Source organism: Protopterus annectens, chromosome 5.part1, assembly GCF_019279795.1.
Source record: "Protopterus annectens isolate FY-2018-M chromosome 5.part1, PAN1.0, whole genome shotgun sequence".
NCBI classification, from domain to species: Eukaryota; Metazoa; Chordata; order Ceratodontiformes; family Protopteridae; genus Protopterus; species Protopterus annectens.
In genome coordinates this window covers 365,097,314-365,119,649 of record NC_056736.1, presented here as the reverse complement: position 1 = coordinate 365,119,649, position 22,336 = coordinate 365,097,314, and the positions used below count along the sequence as shown (strand labels likewise).

The window sequence follows — 22,336 nt, the reverse complement described above, 5'->3', positions numbered from 1 at the left end:
ATGGTCTCACATATAAATACAAAAAAGGACTAGTGAACTATATTAAAAAGTAGAGTGCAAATAACTATGCTACAGGAGATACACATGGCAGGAAATGAACATGTGAATTTGATAAAGAAAGGTTTTCAGGATGGTTATTCAGAATACCTAGGGCAAATGAAGATAGGGGTACTTATATTAATTGCAAGAGCAGCTCCAATAGCAAAAGAAGAGTATTAAAAAAGATAATAATGGTAGATTTGTAGTACTAAGAGGCTACTGGAAAGGGAGGAAGATTACACCGGCATGAACTTAATGTATATTCCACCAAAAACTGCTATAATGGAGCTTAAGAAAATTCTGGTAGTAATAATCAGTTTTCAGCAAGGAATATTACTTATAGGGGGGGACAGGAATTTAATTTTCTGTAGTGAAGCTGTATCTGGAGGGCCTAGAAGGGAAAATATTACAAAGGAGGGCACATGCTTACAGAAATGTATGAAAATATTTGGCATGGAAGATGTAAATTCAGTACTAGCAGTTCAGAATGAATTTACATATTCCCCAAGATACAAAAACTGGGCTAGGCTAAACAGAATTTGCATTTCAGAGGAACATGTGCATTTAATTGAAGGTCTTGCTATACATCCAATAACTATTTTAGATCATGAGCTAATAATAGCTAAAATAGGAACACAAGGTAATGAAATAAAAATGAGACACTGGCATTTTTCCATCCATCTGTTAAAGAGAGAGGAATTTAAGGAATGGGTAGTGGAAATTATTCAGAATATACTAGAGAAGATAGAAATTGTTCTGAAAATATACCTAGGAAGTGGGATAAAAATAAAGTGGGCTTTAAAAATAGGGTGGAAATGAAAGGGAGATATGGTAAATGAGTAACAAGAATTATTTAGACAGACTGACGCATGTTAAAGTATTGCAAAACAGGGTGAGTCTCACAGAACAAGAGGAGCAACTGTAGAATGTTAAACAGAAAATAAGGTATTACCTCAATAATATGCATGAGTTTAGAAAGATTGCTGTTAAGCAACTGTTTTTGATTCTACAGCACAAAAACATTTAGCACAATGACTCAGGCAACAGAAAGTAGAATGGGCTGTCACCAAGCTTAGGGAGCCTATAATAAGATAACAAGGGATCCTGTGGAAGTATTAGAAATATTTTGGAAATTCTATTAAAGTCTGTATAAAGCAGAGAAACATAGAAAGCAAAAAAAAGGAACAAATGGAAATGTTTATGGAAAAATTAAATATGCCAAGATAAGAGGCAGAGGAAGCTCAATTACTAACAGGATAGGAGGAGATGAGATAAAAATAATGATGTATAAATAATCTACAGGAAAGTCCCCAGGAACAGATGGTATTCCTGTGGCAGTTTGGAAGCTAGGAGGGAAAAACTGATAAAGAGCTGGAAGGTTTTGTTTAACAGTATTTTAAGAGGAAGAGAAGTACCAACATCCTGGAAGAAAGCAGAGTTAGCTGTAATACCTTAAGAGGGTAAAGCTCCATCAAATTCAGCTTTAAACAGGCCCATTTCAATACTAAAGCAGGATTATAAAGTGTTTATGTTTATAATGGGTAAAGTTATGTGATAATTGATAGATATGGATCAGTGTGGTTTTGTGGAGGGGAAGCACACATTTGACACCATTAATAGAACACTGATGATCCAGAGGAAACAAAGTAAGAAAATATCACTGTTGTTGCTGGGTCTTTGGAACTTTATGAGCAAAGCAATGAAGCATTTGCATTTCCTGATAAAATTATAAGGTTGATTAGGAAGATATGAGAGATTGGAGTTGAAAATAAAAATGAGTACAGTCCTCACTGATTATCTCTGCTTGAGCTATGGGACCAGGCAGGGGCGTCCTCTCTCCTCTTATTTTCTTTGCCAGTTGTTCTAAATATAATGCAAATAATAAAGGGACTCAGAGCCAGCTTTTCTTGACTACTATACCAATTATATCCTTGAATTTCTATTTGTAGATGACATTATTTTATACCACATATTGAGAAAGTTTCAAATCTTTTAGGGATACAAAATTAATGAAGCTAACACAAAGGCATCAGCGCTAAACTATGTACCCACATACAAATTTGTTCAGAAATATCCATACTTATAGGGACATGATAAAATCAAGTATTTAGGAGTATGGATTAAAAATGATTCTAGTGTGGCAGCTGATATGTGGGAAGAGACTAAACAAAAGATAACACAAAAACTGAGAAAATGGAAACTGTGTTCTATGGATATCAATAGTAAGATAGAAGCAGTTAAAATGCTTTTAGTCCCTTTAATCTTATATATTACATACGTTAACATACAAGGCCATGTCAAACCCAGAGCTGTTGGACATGCTACATTTAAAGAAATACCAATCCCTTAGAGCCACACACTCCAGGGATCTAAACCTTGTCATCACAATAAACAAAACATGCTGGAGGGATAGGTACCTGACCCAGAGACTCCCCAGACTCTGGAATAGACTGCCCATACATGTCAAGCAGAGCGCCTCTTTGGCCCTCTTCAAAAGGAACCTTGATGATTGGATGGGAGAAAGGAAATTTACCCCGGGGATCACGTCAGTCACCCTGCTAGATGGGGGTCCAGGGAAGTAAATAGTGTAGGAAGAAATAGCCAGGGAATTGTTATGGCTAGGCTTGTATAGGCCCTAGGGCCAATAGCCTAGTACCAACCTATGAATCTAGACACAGGTCAAGAATATTTTTATCAAGCAGAAGAGAAGCTGTGGATATCAGTTAATAAAGAACTGAAGGATTTTATCTGGGGGGGTGGACTGCAAGAGTCAAGTGGGATAAGCTTATTCTTCTAACAGAACAGGGCAGATTGGGATTACCAGATTTGAAGGGGTATTTCAGGGCAACATAGTTAAGGCTGATATACATACCACAAGCAGAAAACTATAATTCAAAGTGGAATTAGATGATGAATAGGGGGGAAGCTCATGAAACAAGGACAGACTGGGATTTTAGATGCAGACCTTTAAGAATAACAATTGTACTGAATACTATATTCATAAAGTAGCAGAAATCATACTAAGAACTTAGCAAGAAATTGCCATTAAAAAAGGAATAATTAGTACAGCATATAAAATATTGCAGGATAACTGTAAGAATCAATCAGAGGAGGTTATAAAGGATTTGGAAGAGAGATTAATAAGCAATACACAAACAAACAATGGAGGATATATGTACATCTCCCAAATATGCAACAAAGTCTAGAAGATTTAGGATCTTTGCTTGGACATGTTTACATAGGTATTTTTAAACCCCACGTAGACTTCAAAGAATTTTTCCTCATGTAGACAGCAAATGTTGGAGGGGTGATGAGGAAGAAAAAGGTAACTTGGAACATATTTTCTGAGTGTATAATGATATGGTAGACTTTAGAGATTCTCTGCAGACTGCTCTATCAGAGATGCTGGGTGAGCAAATTGGTGTAATTAAGGAAATAATTTTTTGAGCTGTGATACAGAACTGGAATTGCCTAGACAGAGTAAGGCTTTGCTGAGTCTAATTATGATGGCTGACAAAAAAGCAATTACTAGAAAATGGACAAAGTCTAAACCAACTTTACTAAAAGTAGCAAAGATAGCAACAGAGATAAAACAACTGGAAATGGTATCTTTAGAAAAGGGTAGCGGCAAATTACACAAGAAAAAAAATGGAAAGTGTGGATCAATACATGCAGAGGAGGAACAAGGTTTAAAAGAAGGCAAGAATTGAATGAGATATGTAATGTTTGACTGGCGATGACTGGATATATATTATAAGTGATGTATAATATTTATAGCTACAGTTGTGTTGGCGTGGTTTGTAATGTACAATGTTTCCAACTGAGATTGTGTTAGTATGGCCTTTCATTTATATAACTGTAAGACTGCCTATGTTATACATAATTTAAAAACCGTGATTCTTGTTAAAAAAAAAAAGTGTGGCTGTGACCATGCTTTAGCACCTTGTAAATTAGAGTACTTAGAAGAAAAGTGGCCTTATGAGGCACTGAAAAGTCATTTAGAATTTTTTAGCAAATTGCAGTTGTTTATGTAGAGGTCCTCTAATAGAATGACTTTGCAGATTTTATTCTCAGCAGTGTGTTTTCTGCGAGTATTGTGTGATGAATGCATAAGAAGAAAAGACAGACAATAATCAAATTTGGGTAATAAAATATTTTTAGCAGTGGCCAGCAAGCAGTTGGTGAACTGAAGTGACTGATCTTGCACATTTTAATTGACCAATAGGTTAATTAGTTACAAAAATCTGTATATGTGGTAGGGTCAAGTATTAGGCATAGGTACCTCTATTCAATGATATTAGGTATTACACTCCCATTAAGATGTTAAGAGAATAGGAGGAATAGTAGGCAATTTCTTGGCTGAGGCAATTTGTTTTCTTAGGATTAATTAAGAGTTTTAGTACTGGACCAGGTGCATAAATGACTGAAACTGTCTTGCAACTTGATTTGCAGTTCAGAGTGGCTAGTAGTGGATTGGAAGAGCAGCATACCATCTGCACACATTAATTTAAGATTTGATAATTCTAGGGGGGAAGATCATTAACAAAAAGAGAATGTAGCACAGACCCTTGCAGTACACATATATTAAGTTTACCAGCAGTATACGAGGAGACATTGCTATTGATATAGAAGGCTCTTGTCATTTAGATAGCTGTGAAACCAGCAAATAGTGTTACCTCCAAAGTGAAGTGTTTTTGATTTTGTTGAAAAGGATATGGTTGACATTACTGCAGATCTCTTCTGACAAGCCAAGGGCTTTTGAAACCAAGTCCCTCAGTCATTTTACAATAAATTTCATTGGGGGCCATTATCAGGGCAGTAAAGGTACTGAAGGCATTGTGAAAGCCATGCTGTGCATCACTTAACAGGTCACAGCTGTTGATAAGCTTAAGTTGCTGCTTATATAAAAGTTTTCCAAATATTGTGGTAATAGGGCACATGGTAGAAATAGGTCTATAATCCTTCAGCCCATTAGGAAAGGTGACTAGGTAGAAAGACTATAACTGTGTGCTTGAATGTTAGTGTATCACTGTCTGAGGAGAGAGGTTAAGGATATGAGTAAGGTGTTTAGAATTTTTTTCATCTGCAAGTCTTAGGAAGGTGGAATGAAGATTGTTAAATTCAGATCTTGGATTGCTGAGTTTGAGAAGCAGGACTTGGTTTATTTTATTGAAATTTCAGAGAAGTGAAAGGTTGCTGTATAATAGGCTAGAGGATGAAGGTTTTTGTTATTCATTGGTGGAGAAGTAAATTGTTGGAAAGGCTTAGTTATGTTCATTACTGTGGACTGCAAAAAAATAAAATAAAAAATGAACATAATCATTAGCAAAGGTGGAGTGCTTCAATGTTATTGGTTCATTATCCAATGTTCCTGTTAAGCATTTTAGTTCTTTCCATAACTGTGTCTAGACCAGTTTGCTTCTAGTTTCTGTTTAAGGTATAGGACTCTCCCATTATTTATTGCAATTCTTGCTTCTTTTCTTAAACACAGAAATGTTTGGTATAGCTCTGTATAGTTGGGGCTCCTTTTCCAGTTCTTCCTGGCTGAATATCTGGCTTTAAGTTTGCTTCTAATATCCAATGAAAGCCATGGGCAACACTGTGATCCAAGCCTTTTTCGTAAGGGGGTACAATGCATCCTTAATTCTGGTCAGTTTTGTGTTGAAAACTGTAAAGTAGAGATGGGTTCAGACATTGGACTTTCCTGTATGCAATCTATAGCACTGAGTAGTATCTTCAAAAGAAATACATTTATTCCAGAAACCAAACAATTTATAGACTACTTCCAATATTATTTTATAGTTGCTATCTTTTATTTCCTTACTACTGATTTCTATATTGATCCTTGGTAAGTCTTGTGATTCAAGAGTAAAATTAAAAATCTAATGGAGATGATATATTAGCATCTTTAACAAAAAAAATATTCTTAAATATTAAAACAAAGAAAGAGTGCTTCAATTCATTGTATATTAGATAAAGTTTCTTTCAAGGAATTTTGCAAATTAGCATTAGTAATGTCAGTTGCAAAAAGGATTCCTTTTGGGCTCTCATTTATTCCCAGTAGTTATTCCATGATCTTATGTGGATTACTAATATGTTAAAGGCAAAGAGAATCAGGGAGATTGGACAACCTTGCTTCATTCAGTTTTTTAATTATATTTCCTCAGAAGTAAACACCCTTAAACATAAGATTTATTATCTTTATTTACGTCTTAAGGAAATAGTGATTGTGAAATCCAAAAACATTTAAAACTTCACGTAAATAATGACAATGTATTCAGTAAAAGGCTTTTCAATGTCTAAACTAATACAAATATTAACAAAATGGAGACAATTTTATCAGAGTTTATTTAATATTGTCTTGAGTTTGTGTTTCTGGAATGATCATTGTTACTTATGAGAGGAATAATTTTCTTCAATCTTTCAGTATAAATGGACATAAAAATAAGGTAATGTTCAGCATATAAACCAATTTCAATACTAAATGTATATTACAAAGTTTTTAACATTGAGAAAATTAATGAGCATTTCCACAGGGGGGTAATATAGTGAATTTATTTTGTGTAGCCACTAAAACAGTATGAAAAAATATTTCATTAGTTGTGGCAATAAGTTTAGCATTAGACATATCTGCAGAGTGCCAAGTAGTTCAATTTTAAAATGTTCTGGGATGGTAGGCATTTTTTAAATCTATTGGCAATATTCCCAAGCCTATTGGTGTGGGTAGTTATTTAATTTAAGAAAGAGTAATAATTACAAAATTCACCTAAAATTCCTTCAGTGCCATCGTTAGTTGAGCTTCCCTAATATGACTAAACCTATAGTAGACATAATTTTGGTTCTTTTTATTTAATTATGCCTGCCTTAGGAAGGCATCAAGTAGGATGACATTTTGAGTTTCTCCAAGGCAAGTGCAGTTTTATGTGACCGAATTAAAGTTGGCTTGGTAAGGTTAGCCAAATGAAATTTTATCTGTGTAAGAAGAAAATTAAATATTGCGAAAAGGAACTATTGTATATCCAAAGCCAGAGATTTGCCATATTATATATGCTTTAGAGTACTGAATCAAATGTTGTCATCCTAAAGAAGTCAAATACTTTTAAATACCAAATTTTTAAATTTTCAAGATTAGCTACATAAGAAGAAATTATGTTAATTATAGACAGAAACCTAAAATTAGATATCTTTAATAAAGAATTATGAGGATTTTAAAATAACTGTCATCTATTTTTAAAACTCAGGTCATTTGAACTTTATAATGTGCCTATTCAAGTTGGGGGCCATAAACAAGTGAGCAGTCAGAACAGCCTAAAGAACTGATGTTTTAAGGTGTATGCATCTCTAACATTAAAACTTTTTAAAAAATGGATAGGAATTTTTAGATATTAACCTTGTATCTCTTGTTGAACTTGTTTCCTTTTTGTCTAAATGCAAATAAAGCCTCCACCTACAATTAAACTTCCTTTTAAGTTATTTAAAATAAAAGTTTTTTTTTCTTTGGCAATTCTGACAGTCATCCCAGGAAACCAATGTAGGTTAGCTACTAACAATAATCTACTATTAGAGAGTAAGTAATGGTAGCAAGCCATATTTGTCTTCACATCTGCATAATATTTTGGGCACTTAGTTTTTTCCATGATATTATAGTTCTACTTTTTAGTTTTAAATGCATGATGTGCTAATACTTCATATTTATTGGGTTTTCCAAATTTGTTCACTAATGATTTAAGTGTTTCTTGAAAAAAATATTTAGGGTTTAATAACATTAAAATATTTTAGCACTATCCTCACTTTACCTTGCTATTCAATATAAAGTATTGAGTATGTCTGTTCCATCTGCTGCCTCGGCAATTGGGTTGGATCTGGGGACTCAAGATCCCCTTTGTTTACTTGGTGACCCAACCTTGCTTGTTCAACTTAATCAGTATTATGGAATTACTCAAGTTCCTGGTGTTAATCAGACTGCTAGTAATGAGTTTTGGGCTGCCACTGACTCAGCCCACACCAACTAATAGAAATGCTTGTGAGGACCAGCAGATAGACTTTACCCAGTGGAAAATGAACAAGTTTCAGCTTTCATCTCAGGCGGAGTTTAATACGAATACTGGTTTGTCCACAGGTAGTTTGCAGGACCAGCTCAATCTTGAGAAGAAACTTTGAATTTTAAGAAAATCCAGTTAGATGATGCCCATCTTGTCAAACATATACAAAATAACCAGGTCCCCTAAAGGGTTGCAGTTTTGGTGCTTTCTGAATGAAGTTTTCCCAGGTTTGGATCATCATAAGAAACTGGTAAAAGTTTTTGATAGAGATGGTCTGGAACTTGAGGGTCATGATTAAATATAATGAAATAGAGATATTCAATCTGAACAAAGAAAGTGAGATTTTAAATCATTCCATCATCAATGATCTTTTGTTTGAACAATACCAGACTATCATGTTTTTTTTTAAATGTTGATAAACTATGCACTTCCATATTGAATCAGAAATCCAGGAAGTTTTTGAGAGACCAACATAGCTATACTAAAGGAACAGTCTATCCTAAGCCACTGTTTGATGGTAGGTGGGATGATCAACATGATGTGACCAATGAGAATGACCCTACGAGGATGGCCAATTAAGTAAGTACTTTAATTGACTTGAAATTATACACCCATAAACTAAATTTGGCATTATGGTTTTCTAGCAATTTTAATGGCTTTAATGCCTCAGGCTGTTCGAGAGCTGTTTTAACCCTCCAATGAATAACAATGTATTAATGCTTGGAAAAAAATATGACTATGAAATAAGGCAAGCATTTGGTTGGCATAATAAAAATAAGCATGATAATTTAACTAGACAGGAATGGTCTGCTTTTAATGACATTTCTGGTGATAAAAATGTGCAGGTTATGAAACCTGACAAGGCAGTGGATTTGTTTTAATGGATGTATCTGATTATAATGGTGAAATGAGGGTCTTTTTGGTTGATGAATTCTACAGGGAGGTTTGTCAAAGTGAGATATTTACAGCATTTCGAAGGATAGACAGTGAGCTTATGGATATGCATTTACAGGGTCAAATATCCCTGAAAGAGCTTGAAAATGTCCAATTCAAAGCCAGTTATTGCTGGAATTTTCAGAATTCCAAAAGTCCATAAGAACTTGGACAGTCCTCCCTTTAGGCCAATTGTTGATGCTCATCATAGCAAAACCTTTTTGGGTCTGTAGCCAAGTTGTATTAGCAAAGACACTTGGCATTGTTTGAGACAGAGTAATGATGCTGTCTTTTTTTTTTTTTTTAATAATACAATATTTGTCACCATTGATGTGGTTAGTCTATTTTCTGTCATTCCACATGGTTTGGGCTTTAAACAACTTATGGCAGTCAGATCCGCAACAGGACAAAATCAATACAGCAGTAGCCCTTATGGATATCATGTTGAACATATATATTTTTTAATAATTATTTTCAACAGGATACAGGTGTGGCTATGGGGTGGCCTGTGCCCCTGCATTTGCCAACCTAGTTGGTGTATACATATCTGGATGACATTGTTATTTTATGTGTTGATTCTGTTACTAAGCTTTAAGACTTTTTCATGACATTAATAGTACAACTCACTTCTTGAAATTTACATGCAAATTTGATTTTGATCACATTTCTTATTTAGATATAGAGTTGGTCAAGAACATAAATGAGGCTTGTTTTACTTCTACCATTTTTCAGAAGAGCACTTTCTCCAATGATCATCTACATTTTGACAGTTGGTATCCATGCCACCAGAAAACAACAGTCATTAAAGGATAGTTGGTCTGGTTGGAGTGGATTGTATCAGATGACAATTTTTAAGACTGAATGTGAAGTGGCTATGTTGCATGAAATATAAAATAAAGTGGTTGTCAAAAGCTTTAATAGTGTTTTTAAGCCTATATTATCAAATAATTGTACAGATAATATACATGAGGTGACATCCAACTGGAATAATGATGTGTATAAAAAAGTACAGTTTTGTACCTACCATAAATGTAGATGTTCGAGGATCTCCATTGCTACAGTCCTTACGTATGGGTATTCCGCTGTCCACAATCGGCCCGAATACCAAAGGGCTAGAACCGGCGTCGGTCATCGGCGCCCGAGACTGACGTCAGTATGTGCCAGTACAAATGCGCATGACCGACGCCATAACCTCAGTCTTTCTTGCCTCAGACGTCAGAATGCAAAAAACACCACCCAAACCCCAACCTAAAAAGAAAAGGGGGGAAGGAGGGAGGGAAAATTGGACTGCAGCAATGGAGATCCTCGAACATCTACATTTATGGTAGGTACAAAACTGTACTATGTTCTTCGTCTCCCATTGCTGCAGTCCTTACATATGGGTAGAATCCCAGAGCAACGGAAAAAAGGGAGGCTGGCCAACTAAATAGCTTTAGGAGCTGCTAACATGCCCTGTAAGATTGCAGTGGCAAACCCAGCCCTAGACCTAGAATAAAGAGGTAAATGATAATGCTTTGTAAAGGTATGTACAGAACTCCAAGTAGCTGCCTCTAGAATGTCTTTAGTAGCTACCCCTCTCAAAAAAGCAGTAGAGGTGGCCGTAGCCCTAGTAGAATGAGGCCTGATCCCAACTGGAACCTCCTTTCCATGATGAGAGTAACAAAAAGCAATACAATGGCCAATCCACTTGGAAATAGTTTGTTTCGAGACAGCTTTCCCTCGTGAAGTCAAAGCAAACTAAACAAATAATTGTTGAGAACTTCTGAACTCTTTGGTTCTGAACAAATAAATACCTTAACTGCCTATGTACATCCAAAGAATGCAAAACTTTTTCCCCTTCATTTTGGGGGTCAGCATAAAAAGTAGGCAAATGTATAGATTGGTTCAATGCCACATTAGAAATCACTTTAGGCAGAAAAGTAGGATTAGTACGTAAGGAAACTCTGTCCTTGTGAAAAATCAGAAAAGGTTCCACTGCCATGAGGGCCTGTAATTCAGATACCCTTCTAGCAGAAGTAACAGCCAATAAAAAAGCAGTCTTCCAAGACAACAACTTCAATTCAGCTGTAGCTGCAGGTTCAAAAAGGAGGCAGAGTCAGCTTTTCCAAAACAAAATTAAGATCCCAGGTAGGAGTAGGAGCCTCCGTGGGGTCTTATATTCTTTGCCCCTCTAAGAAACTGTTTAACCAATGGATGTGAAAATAAAGGAGGGTCACAATCATAGTGAGCAGAAATAGCTGCAGCATGCACTTTTACAGAAGAGAAGGACAAACCCTTGTCCAATAAAATAGTCAAATATTGCAATGTACAACTCAAATTAGGCAATTTGACATCAAAGCCTTTAGCTGAACTCCAAAGAAAAAATCTCTTCCATTTATCAACATAATCTTTTCGAGTACTAGGACGCCTGGCTTCCAAAATAACATCCAAAACTTGTTGAGGGAGCTGAAGGCCCTCCTTCTCTAAAACAGAATGCGCCAGGCTGTCAGGTGTAGGGATTGCACCCTGACATTGAGAAAATGATTGTTTTCCTGAGACAATAAGTGAGGAAAATGTGGTAATGGCCAAGGTGTTCCATGAATTAAGCTCCTCAACAGAGGGTACCAATGCTGACGAGGCCAATCCGGTGCTATAAGGATCATGCAAGGTTTGTCCCTCCTGACTTTCAACAGCACCTTTGGAAGAAGAGGCAAAGGAGGAAAAGCATACACGTGAAGGTTGCTCCAACTGAAGGATAGTGCATCTATTTTCCAGGCTTTTGGATGAAACAGCCTTGTGCAAAACAGTGGCAGTTGGAAATTCAGAGGAGAAGCGAACAGATCTATGTCTGGAGTTCCCCAAGCCCTGGTCAACTGAAGAAATACCTGAGGGTCCAATTTCCATTCGTGAGGATCCACAATCTGTCTGCTCAGAACATCTGCTAACGAATTTTGTGCTCCTGGCAGAAACTGTGCTCGAAGAGTGATGTGCAGATTCAAAGCAGTTTCCCATAACAGCATTGCTTGTCTGCAAAGAGGGTAAGAATGAGTTCCCCTGCTTGTTGATGTACCACATGACAGTTGTGTTGTCTGTTCGAATCAACACCAGTCCTGGTTGAAGTAGGCTCTTGAATCCTTCCAAAGCAAATTGAACTGCCAGCATCTCTTTCATGTTGATATGCAAGTGAAGTAGCTCTGGGGGCCAAAGGTCTTGAATCCATTTTCCTCTGAAATGAGCTCCCCAGGCTGACTCCGAGGCATCTGTCGTCAATATCTGACTTGCCTCTGGTTGGGTCACAGAGAGCCCCTTGTTTAGGTGACATTCCTGAGCCCACCACAGAAATTTTTTCTGAATGCAAGGTAGAATCCGAATGACAGTGTCCAAATCGTGGCTGTGTTGAGTCCAAATGCTTTTGAGATACCATTGTAGCTTCCTCATATGCAGTTTGGCATTGGGAAGTACTAGAATGCAAGATGCCATGAACCCCAAGGCTTGAAGGACTGTCCTTGCAGTCAGCCTGGACATTACTGATAGCTGTCGGAAGTATAGGTGAAGATTTCTTTGTCCGGGGTAAGAAATGCCATCTGAGCAGCTGTATTCAGTCTTACACCCAGAAAACACATCTCTTGTGAGGGTACTAGACTGGACTTTATTTCGTTCACAGAATACCCTAGGCAACTTAAAACTGTCATTACATACTGCAGATGTTGAAGAAGTTCGTGCTTGCCTTGAGCCAGAATCAAACAGTCGTCCAGATAAGGATAAATTTGAATTCCTGTTAGTGAGAAAAGCTATTACTGGAGCCAGGACTTTTGTGAATACCCTGGGCGCAGTAGACAAGCCAAAGGGCAATGCAGAGAACTGATAATGCAAATTCCCATTCCGAAATCTCAGGAATTTTCTGCAACTGGGCCTGATAGGAATGTGAAGATAGGCCTCTTTGAGATCCAGAGTCACCATCCAGTGATCTTTGCCCAGCATAGGTAACAGCTGTTGCAGTGTTAACATCTTGAATTTTGGAATTTCCAGAAAGGTGTTTAGAATGGACAAATCCAGAATTGGCCTCCAAGTATTTCCTTTCTTTGGCACTAAGAAAAGACGGGAATAAAACCCTGTGCCTCTTTCTGCAGAAGGTACTTCCTGTATTGCTCCCAACTGAAGCAGAGAAGAAATTTGTGCCTGTGCTTCCAGTCTTTGCTGATGAGGCACATCCGCATACCTTTGAAAGGAGGGAATGTGTGAAAATAAAATTTGTAGCCTCGATTTATTATGTCCAATACCCATTTGTCTTGGGTAACCAAATGCCAATTCCTTTTGAAAAGTCCCAGTTTTCCTCCTAGAGGAGCTGCCAGCAAGGCAGAGTCCGGCAGCTGAAGACAAAGGTCATTGGGTCTGTTTCGAAAGGACTGACCCTGCCCTCCCAGCAGAAGGGGTAGAAGAACTCAAAGACCTAGAAGTAACAGGGCCCTGAGAGGAAGCCCTACCTCTACCTCGACCTGCCCCTAGATTGATAATCCAAGAGGGGAAAGACCATCCCTTAGCAGGCCAATTCCTACTGAACTTAGGGGCTGAACCTGTAAAAGTCCTTAACTGTCTGCATAGACTTAGCTTTTTCCTCCATTTTTTTCAAAACTGATTCCACTGGAGGGCCAAAAAGAACATCAGATTGCAGAGGAGCATCCATAATTTGAGCCTTAACATGCTCCGACAAGGTCTGATCTTTAAGCCAGGCATGCCTGCGAACAACTGAACTAGTAGCAGCCACCCTGGAAGAAGCCTGTAAAGCATCAAAACCACACTGCAAAGAATGCTTACCAACTTGGTCTGAAGCATGCACTAAATCCTGAAGCTCCTTACATTCAATACCTTCAGCTAAAGCATCTACTTTACATTTCAATTGGCCCAGCAAATAATTTTGATACCTGAGCATATGAAACTGATAATTTAAAGCTCTCATAGCCAAAGTAGAAGAGGTATACAGTTTTTTACCCCACCTATCCAGGGCCCTAGCATCCTTGTCCAGAGGAACTGGATTCCTAACCACAGAAGCCCTAACACCTTTGGGGCCTTGAGTAATAGTTTCTGGATCAGCCCTAGGACTCTTATATAAGTACTTGTGAGCTTCCGAACCCTGTAGTATCTATCTGGTTTAACCGGGCAGGAGGCAGAGAATCTGGGTTAAGGGCAGCCTCAGAAAATACATCCTGAACAACATCCAGTACAGGGGGAATAGCCAAGGGCCTATGCGGAGGCAAAACAAGAATTCTCTTAGCCTTTTCGAGAATCAGAATAATCCTGGCCCTCCCATTTGAAATGTTCCCTCATGGAATGCAAAGTCTCAGAGAAAGAAAATCTTCTGGAGGGGACGAGAGGAGTAGTGTCCTCAGCCTCCGAATCAGAATAGGGAGGGAAATCCTGAAGTTCTTCTACAGAGGAATCTGACTCATTGGAAGACTGAACCAAACCCTCCAACTCTGTCTCTACCCTGGGTCTCTTCGCAGGGGGGGGCACAGAACCCCTAATTAAAGTAATCAAATCTTCAGCCATCTTTAACATGTGCTTCCTAGGAGCTGGACCCTGGGGACTAGCACCAGCAGGGGCAGACTTAGACTTAGAATGGGCTTTGCTTTGAGAAGGAGGAGGCCTAACTACCCTATGAGGGGAGGGAACCACTGACATCAGAGAAGCACCCTCAGCCTGGCCTAACACAGGAGAAGCCACTTCCTGTAGTAACAAAGGCTCCCCTTGAGACTCAGGTAAACTTTCAGAAGGAGCCGCTGAAGTAGTCAGTGGTTCTCCAGAACCGGCGTCCGGAGTGGACGATTTATCCTGTTTGGACCGCAAAGACTTCTCATGCTTTTTAGAAGAACCAGGCCGGCTAATCAGACGGCATGTTGTAATTACAACGCTTACCAAACACCAGCCTAGCACAGTCCAACCGACGTTTAATAGTACGCTTGTTAAAAGTAGCACAAAAGCAACACCCAACAACGTCGTGCTCAGGCCCCAAACAAGGAATACAGAGTGAATGGTAATCCCTATGAGGAATCTGTTTCCCACAAGAAATACAGTTAACTTTTTCTGACATCCGTCAATACTGAGGCAAGAAAAAGACAAAAGTGTCCCCAACGGGGTACTTAGCCCAACTTGGTCTCCGGTCTGAAACTCGAAAACCGACAATTCCAGAACGCCGAACGGCACTTGCAAATGCTGCTTCTGCTTAGGACCACGCGGCAAGAAAGACTGAGGTTATGGCGTCGGTCATGCGCATTTGTACTGGCACGTACTGACGTCAGTCTCGGGCGCAGATGACCAACGCCGGTTCTAGCCCTTTGGTATTCGGGCCGATTGTGGACAGCGGTATACCCATATGTAAGGACTGCAGCAATGGGAGACGAAGAACATCTACAAATTATTTATTACAATTTTTACTGTGGATAGTACTATTATAGTGGACTGTCTTTACCGGAACTAGTGTATTTTTAATTCTGATGTTGCTTTGAGTAAATTCTTGAAAGATTTGTCCCTTTGATAAATAACTGGCTTGTCACCCAATTTATCCAAACAGGGTTTTGTGAGAAATATTAGTTCCAAAAAGATGGGCATGTTCAAATGTGGTCATTGCTGCCTATATAGTTATGCTAAAACAGGTGACAGTTGGTCATTTTTCCTGTGACTCAAGCCGGGTTGTTTTTTTAGTGTGTTGTGACTCATGCCCAGCTTTTTATGTTGGCATGCCAAGCAGGAAGCTAAGGAATAGGATGTACGAACATGTTTTGGACATGAACCATATTTAAAAAAAAAAACTATTTTGACATATAGAACACAATAGAGAGCATGCTTTCTGATTTGTCTTAGATATATAGTATACAATTCCCAGGGATATGTAGTTGATTAACATCTTGCTAAAGATGAGTTAAAATGGCAAATTAGGTTAGGTGCCACTTGTTTTCCTGGGTTAAATGATTATGTTTCTATTTCTTTGACTTGAACGTTGAAACAGCTAGCTAATTGAGTTTTGTTTGTAGCCTCACTATTTTATAAACGGTTGATTGGGTCAGGTCATGTAATTTTTTATAATTGTATGTAAATTTTTTTTAATACTTTGTTAGTTCTGAAGAAGTTTCAGTAAGTGTTAAATGGAACGAAAATTAACTTAAGAAGTTTGGACATGTATTTGTGTTCAGCCCTCTGGCACAGCAGTAGTCATTTTAACTCCTTAACAGTATCAAAGATTCAAACAGTCCTTATTTAACCAATGCACTATTTAACAGCATAAACATACAACTATTAAAAGGAAATCCAGACCCTGATATTTTGCTTAAATTTAGAATACCAAGTTTATACCTTTGAAGGAGTATAGAAAAAAGCTAGATCAAATGATATTAATAGAACAGGTTATAGGTTCATAGGCAAGTACTATGTATCCTGTCTGCAGACCATTTCAAGCCTAGCCAAAAATAACCTATTCAAAACTTCTGTCCAGAGGAAGTATACCTGGAGAGAATTTGAGGCAACCCATCCATATGTTGACTGTATTATTTGAATTATAAACTTTGACAGCAGTCCTACTGAGATATGTGGTGACAACAGTTTTATGGTAAATTGCATACAAGCATTATCTGGCAGTTTAGCTCAAAGGCTTAATGCCAAGAGCTGCTAACGAGCTCCATCCTGTAGCCCTGTGACCAAGTCACTCAATTTCCATTTATAAACTGGGACACTCCAAACAAGTTGCTTCAACAGTGTTGTGGGGTCAACCCTGAAAAGGTGTGATATTCAGTAGTCTTACCTGGCTAAAAAAAATACTAAAGTAAAACAGAAAACAAACAACCTCATTCAGCACAATGTTCCTTTATGGGATTTTGAGAATGAGAAACAGCTGGTTTAATTTTTCTGATTTCTTTATTAATTGTGTGTAAATAAAAGTGTAATTGTTTGTGTACATCCAGAAAATATAGCATGTATTCTCCTTTGTTTGAAAACTTTGAATGAATGGACTGGTTAATGTTAGATTCAAAAGCCACTTCATGTAAAAGGGAAGGATTAGTTTGTAAAGTAACCTTGTCTTTATGGAAAATAATGCACGGTTATCTTTGATGAAAGACTAGAGTTCAGAAATACTTTTGGCAGAATTGATAGCTACTAAAATGGCTGTTTTTAAAGACAGATACATTAAATCCTTGTTTTCCTGAAGGTTCAAGATGGGTTTTGAGTCAGACATTGTAGCATTCTCTGTCAAGTCCCAGGGAGGTGAATGATCTTTTACTGGGGATCCAAGGAGGAAAGTGCCTTTCAAAAAAAGCCTTACATTTAACCTGGAAGAAGCCAAACAATTTTTACCTCCTGTATGAAAATTTGATATGGTTTAATCATAGAAAAAAATAGCTGCTCCTTGGAAAATACCAGTCAGAAAATGAAGAACAGTGGAAAAAAAGGGTCATTTTTTTTTAATGGCCAAAGGAAATTTTTTTTCCCCATTTGTTCTTGTACACCTTTTTGGTGGAGTCTTTTTGAGAGGATAATAAAATGGTACATACTGGGGAAGAAAGCCTGGGCTGTCTGGCTATTATTGGAACTATAGAAACAATACAGGTAATTTTGAAGGCTAGTATATTGGGGATGATTCATCCCTGAGGGGTGTGAGAGACCATCTGGAGTTGGATCCAGTTTCCAGGGAGGATAAAGATGAGACCAAAGGAAGGGGGACCACGCCAGAAAGGAGCAATAAGGATGACTGAGATCATCTGTCCTTAGTTTCTCACACTTACCTTCTCTAGCCCAGCTACTCTAACAGATCTTCGACTCCTAACCCCTATCCAAACAATACTCCAAGAAACGGCATCTATATTTAACTCCTACTTCATTGATACTATAAGCAAACTGATGCAAACCTCCAATTCTATTAACTCCCTGGACCCACTCTAAACAAAATACATTCTCTCTAAAACCTGTACCCAACAAGTTATATAAAATACCTAGTTCTTAAGCTTAAACCATGCTCCTCTTCAGTTGATAACTTACCTCCACTCTTCCTTAAGACAGCTGCTAACTCATTAGCCTATCCTATTTCAATTATTATTAACCACTCTAAGTGAATCCACAGTAGCCTTTATCTGAAAACAATTTTACAATAACTTCACTGAACTATAGGCCAATAGAAATTCTGTCCCCTCTCTCTAAAATACTGGAGAAATGTATACATAAATCCTGGACTATCTTATTGAAGAAAATCTGTTTAACAACCTCCACACAACATGGCTTAAATCCCAACCATAGTGCAACCACCACCCTCATTTCTTTTACCAACACAAGTTTATTGTCTCTGGCTAATGAATTCGTCTCCTGTCTCTTTTTTAGACCTCTCCAAAGCGTTCGACACTCTCATCCCCTGTTACTCACTAAGCTCTCTGACCTTAATCTCTCAAGTTCTACAATCTCCTGGTTTGCCAGCTACCTCACCGACAGTGAGCAATCTGTAAATGGCTTTCCTCACTATCCCCCTGCTCCCCCATCAAACATGGGAGTCCCTTAAGGATGAATACTTGGTCCCTTATTGATTAACATCTTTACAAATTACCAATACACATCCTGCCTTCAATCATCTCTCATACAATATGCTGATGACCCCACAGTCATAAGTCACTGATCTGAACACCTTAATTCAAAAATTCTTCAAATCTATTGAAAACTGGCACTCTAATAACCAGCTAATACTTAATCCAAAAAAGACTAAACGTCTGTTATTCCTCTCCAACTCCCTCACATACCTTGAGCCCTCTTTTCTCTATTGCATCCCTTGACAATACAACTATTATGGTAGAAACATGTACCAAGTTTCTGGGAGCCATAATAGACTCAAATGTGACCTTCATGTACTCCAGTGCATATAGAAAACCCACCAAAAACTAGGCACCCTCTAAAGATATAAAAAATTCCTAAGAGTCTCGACTTTCATTTACCCATACTTACCTTCTACCTAGTCTCTTCTACAGCTTACAAATCATTAATCTCCAGTCCTCACTCTTAGCTAAACTTGAATCCACCTACAATAAAGTTGCCAGATTTTCTGCTAACGAAACCTCTAAATCTCACCACTGTCTGTCAATACCTTAAATTGGTTAGAATTACCACATTAACTGCTTCTCTCTGAACTACGGCTCATCTATTCCATCTTCTACAAGCCCTCTTTCTGTCCTAATATCTCCTCAGTAGTTGGGACCCTCAAAAGGCCAAAATCTACTAGAAATGTACAAGCTAAAAAGATCCATTGGACAAAACCTCTGAAGGTACTCTCCTTCCTTCTCCAGGAACAAACTTCCCTTATCCGTTAGAAATAAAAGCCATCCTCAAGAATTCAAAAATGCTCTGAAAGAATTTTTAATCAACTCCTGGACTTGCCACTGTAAGCATCCTCTTTGAACCTCTCAATTGTATCCCCATCCAACCTACCTTCCATCCTTAACATCCCCACCAAAACTTCAACACCTTAAAAACCCTCACTTCTCCTCTCTTACCTCCCTCATCCTCTCTAAACCCCATTACCCCTCACTACTACTAACCCCCCTCATGCTTAATATCACCCCTGAATACATGTATATCCTTTAAGAATCCCTACATATTTAAATACTTTTACTGTATCTGATGACCAAGTGTTTTATTATGCTCTGGACACCGCCAGAACATATTTGCTTCTTAACTTAGGATTTTAGATACCATAACAATAGTATTTCTGAACCAGGTGACAAATGGATTGTATTATACTTGGGAAACTGCATGCACATACAAAGTTGCTAATAAATGAACTACCTGCTCTCCTGTTGTACATATGAATGTATCCTGTAAATAGATTTGACAAACATTTGACAAAATCTAGGTTATTCAACTGCACAAACTGACCATCTGTCTAACCTTGTGATGCATCCCCCCCCCCCTTATTAATGGGCTATGTACTGTATTTTTGTTAGTGTAAGCTACTGTAATTGATTGTGTAGCTTTTCTCCCCGGGCCTGTGCTGAAAAAGGGCACTAGCTTAATCAGACTATCCAGGTCAACAAATGTCAAATAACTAAATGAATACATAAATAATTAACTTGAGTGGTCAGACTAGAAAAAAATCATGATGGGATCCGATGGTTTTGGATAAGAGTAGTTTTGTCGGATTCGAAACGACATACAGTGTGTATTCAATTTAGCAACTTTGTAGGGTGACTCTGACGAAGCCTTGGTATACTTTGAAGGCAACCGCTTCTTGTGCTCTGGATGAGTTTTTTTGATGGCTTAATGTTTGTATGAGCCCCGGATGATGAGTGGAGAAAAACTCTTGAGAACCAGTTTGTTCTGCCTATCAGCTATAGCTCATAAATTAAAGGCTGCACAGATGGAACAGCTTGTATTTAAGTGAGCTGGCACTAAGTAATAAACATACTTCTTGTGTGCATCTGAATTGGGGATATTATGCTTGCAAGAAGTGCATTTTTAAAACCAGTTAGCTTGTCGACCATGACAGTACAAAAAAAACTGTACATAAAAATAAAGTTAATCATATATATATATATATATATATATATATATATATATATATATATGTATTTCACATTTGTTAACCAGGTTAGTTCAACTGAGTTTGCAAACAAACCCATTTTCAGTGAAAACCCGAAGGGAAAAGCCCCAGCAAACACAAGTAAAGATAAAGTGACAGTATGCAAATATTAACAATCATAATACAAAATAATTGTACAAAGAAAAGGTTATTAGCTATTTGCATTGCATTTATAGTAAGAAACCTATTTTCAGTGGAGACCCAAGGGGAAAGAGTCCCAGCAAACAAACATACAGGACAAAAACTATTAAAAATAACAATGAAAGTACAAAATTAAGTATAAAGAGAAAAACAAAAGAAAAAAAATTATGAACATTAAGGGGTGCACAGATAGTGGTCTAAAATTTACTACATACAAGAGTAAACACAAAAAGATAATAGTTTAAAAGGACAATGCATAGACATTGATAGGAAGTGGAGGCAGATAAATAGTGTGGAGAAAGGAGGGGGCTTATAGTAGTAGAGCTGAGGGTTTAGGAGGTTAGTTTAAGCAGAAGTTACTAACAGAGAAAGAAAGCTAGGAGATGCAAAAGGTTATTCAGTAGGTCAGACTAAGACTGTGTGGTCAGGGCAACGGCATAATTTCAAGTTTAGTAGGTGGGATTTAAGCTCCTTTTTAAAACAGAGAAACGAAAGGTTGGATCTAATATGGAGAGGGAGTTTGTTCCAGTTTAGTGAGAGAGTGTTTGTAGTTTGCCAATATTTCTTTTGGGTTTATAAACAGAGAAGATGCTGATCAGCACTCCAGAGAGATCGGGGAGGGGGGGAGAAGAGAGCAACATGGGAGGTGACAGCAGGGCAGGCAGAGGGGTTGATGAGTATGGAAACGGTATTGTGGAGTTGTGATTGTAGAAGAAGTTGCGGAAATTACAGCCACTGAAGTTTTAGTGAGACAGTGATGTGAAGACACTGGTTGGTTTAGAATAAATCTGACAATTTTGTTGAGCGTCTGTTCCAGTTTCTGCATTGAGGTAATTTGGATATTAGTTAGGATGAGGGAAGCGTATATAAGACCAGGTAAGAGAAATGCTTGCGCAAGAGTGAATTTAGTGGCAGTAGGGAGGAATCTTTTGTTCCTATAAAGTAGTCCAAGTTTTTGGTGGGTTTTTTGATGGCCTGTTGTATGTGCACACATAATTTTAGTCCGTTATCAATTATTAGCCAAGGAGTTTGGTGTGCAAGGCAGGGGAGATAAAGGTACCATCTAGGGAGAAGAGGAAAATTGGATTTAAGGCGAGTGTGTGTCTGAGGTAGGGAGAGGAGGAGTTGAGTTTTCTTAGGGTTAAGAATTAGTTTATTGTTTCTGAGCCATTTTTCAACAGAGAAAGGAATTCTGTGTTAGTGTGTGTAGTTCAGAGATAGTATCTGAGATAGATAAGAGTAAAGTCATCTGCGTATTATATTACAGATAAGAGACTGCATGATGAATGTAGGTTGTTGGTAAAAATGTTGAAAAGGAGCAGTCCAAGTATGGAGCCTTGGGGTACTCCTGTTTGAACAGCAAGGAAGGGTGAGAAAGCCTGCTGCCATCTAAGAGCTTATTTTCTGCCAGTAAGGTAGGATTGGAACCAGCCAAGTGTAGGTCTGAGAGTTTAAGGAGGATGGGATGAGACACAGAGTCGAAAGCTTTAGAGAGATGATACAATAGACAGGAGACGAGGAAGTTGTTGTCCCTAGCTTCTGCAACCTTTTGAGTAAAGGATAGTAAGGCAGTCGAGGGTACTGTTTAGGGTGGAAACCA

General features: G+C 38.0%; 1 protein-coding gene across 1 annotated transcript in view; it reads right to left on the bottom strand.

The window, feature by feature from the left end:
- The window catches only part of LOC122803163 (short transient receptor potential channel 2-like), a 1,104,815-nt gene that overhangs the window by 561,878 nt on the left and 520,601 nt on the right, over nt 1-22,336 (bottom strand). The gene's annotated exons all lie outside the window — the stretch shown is intronic.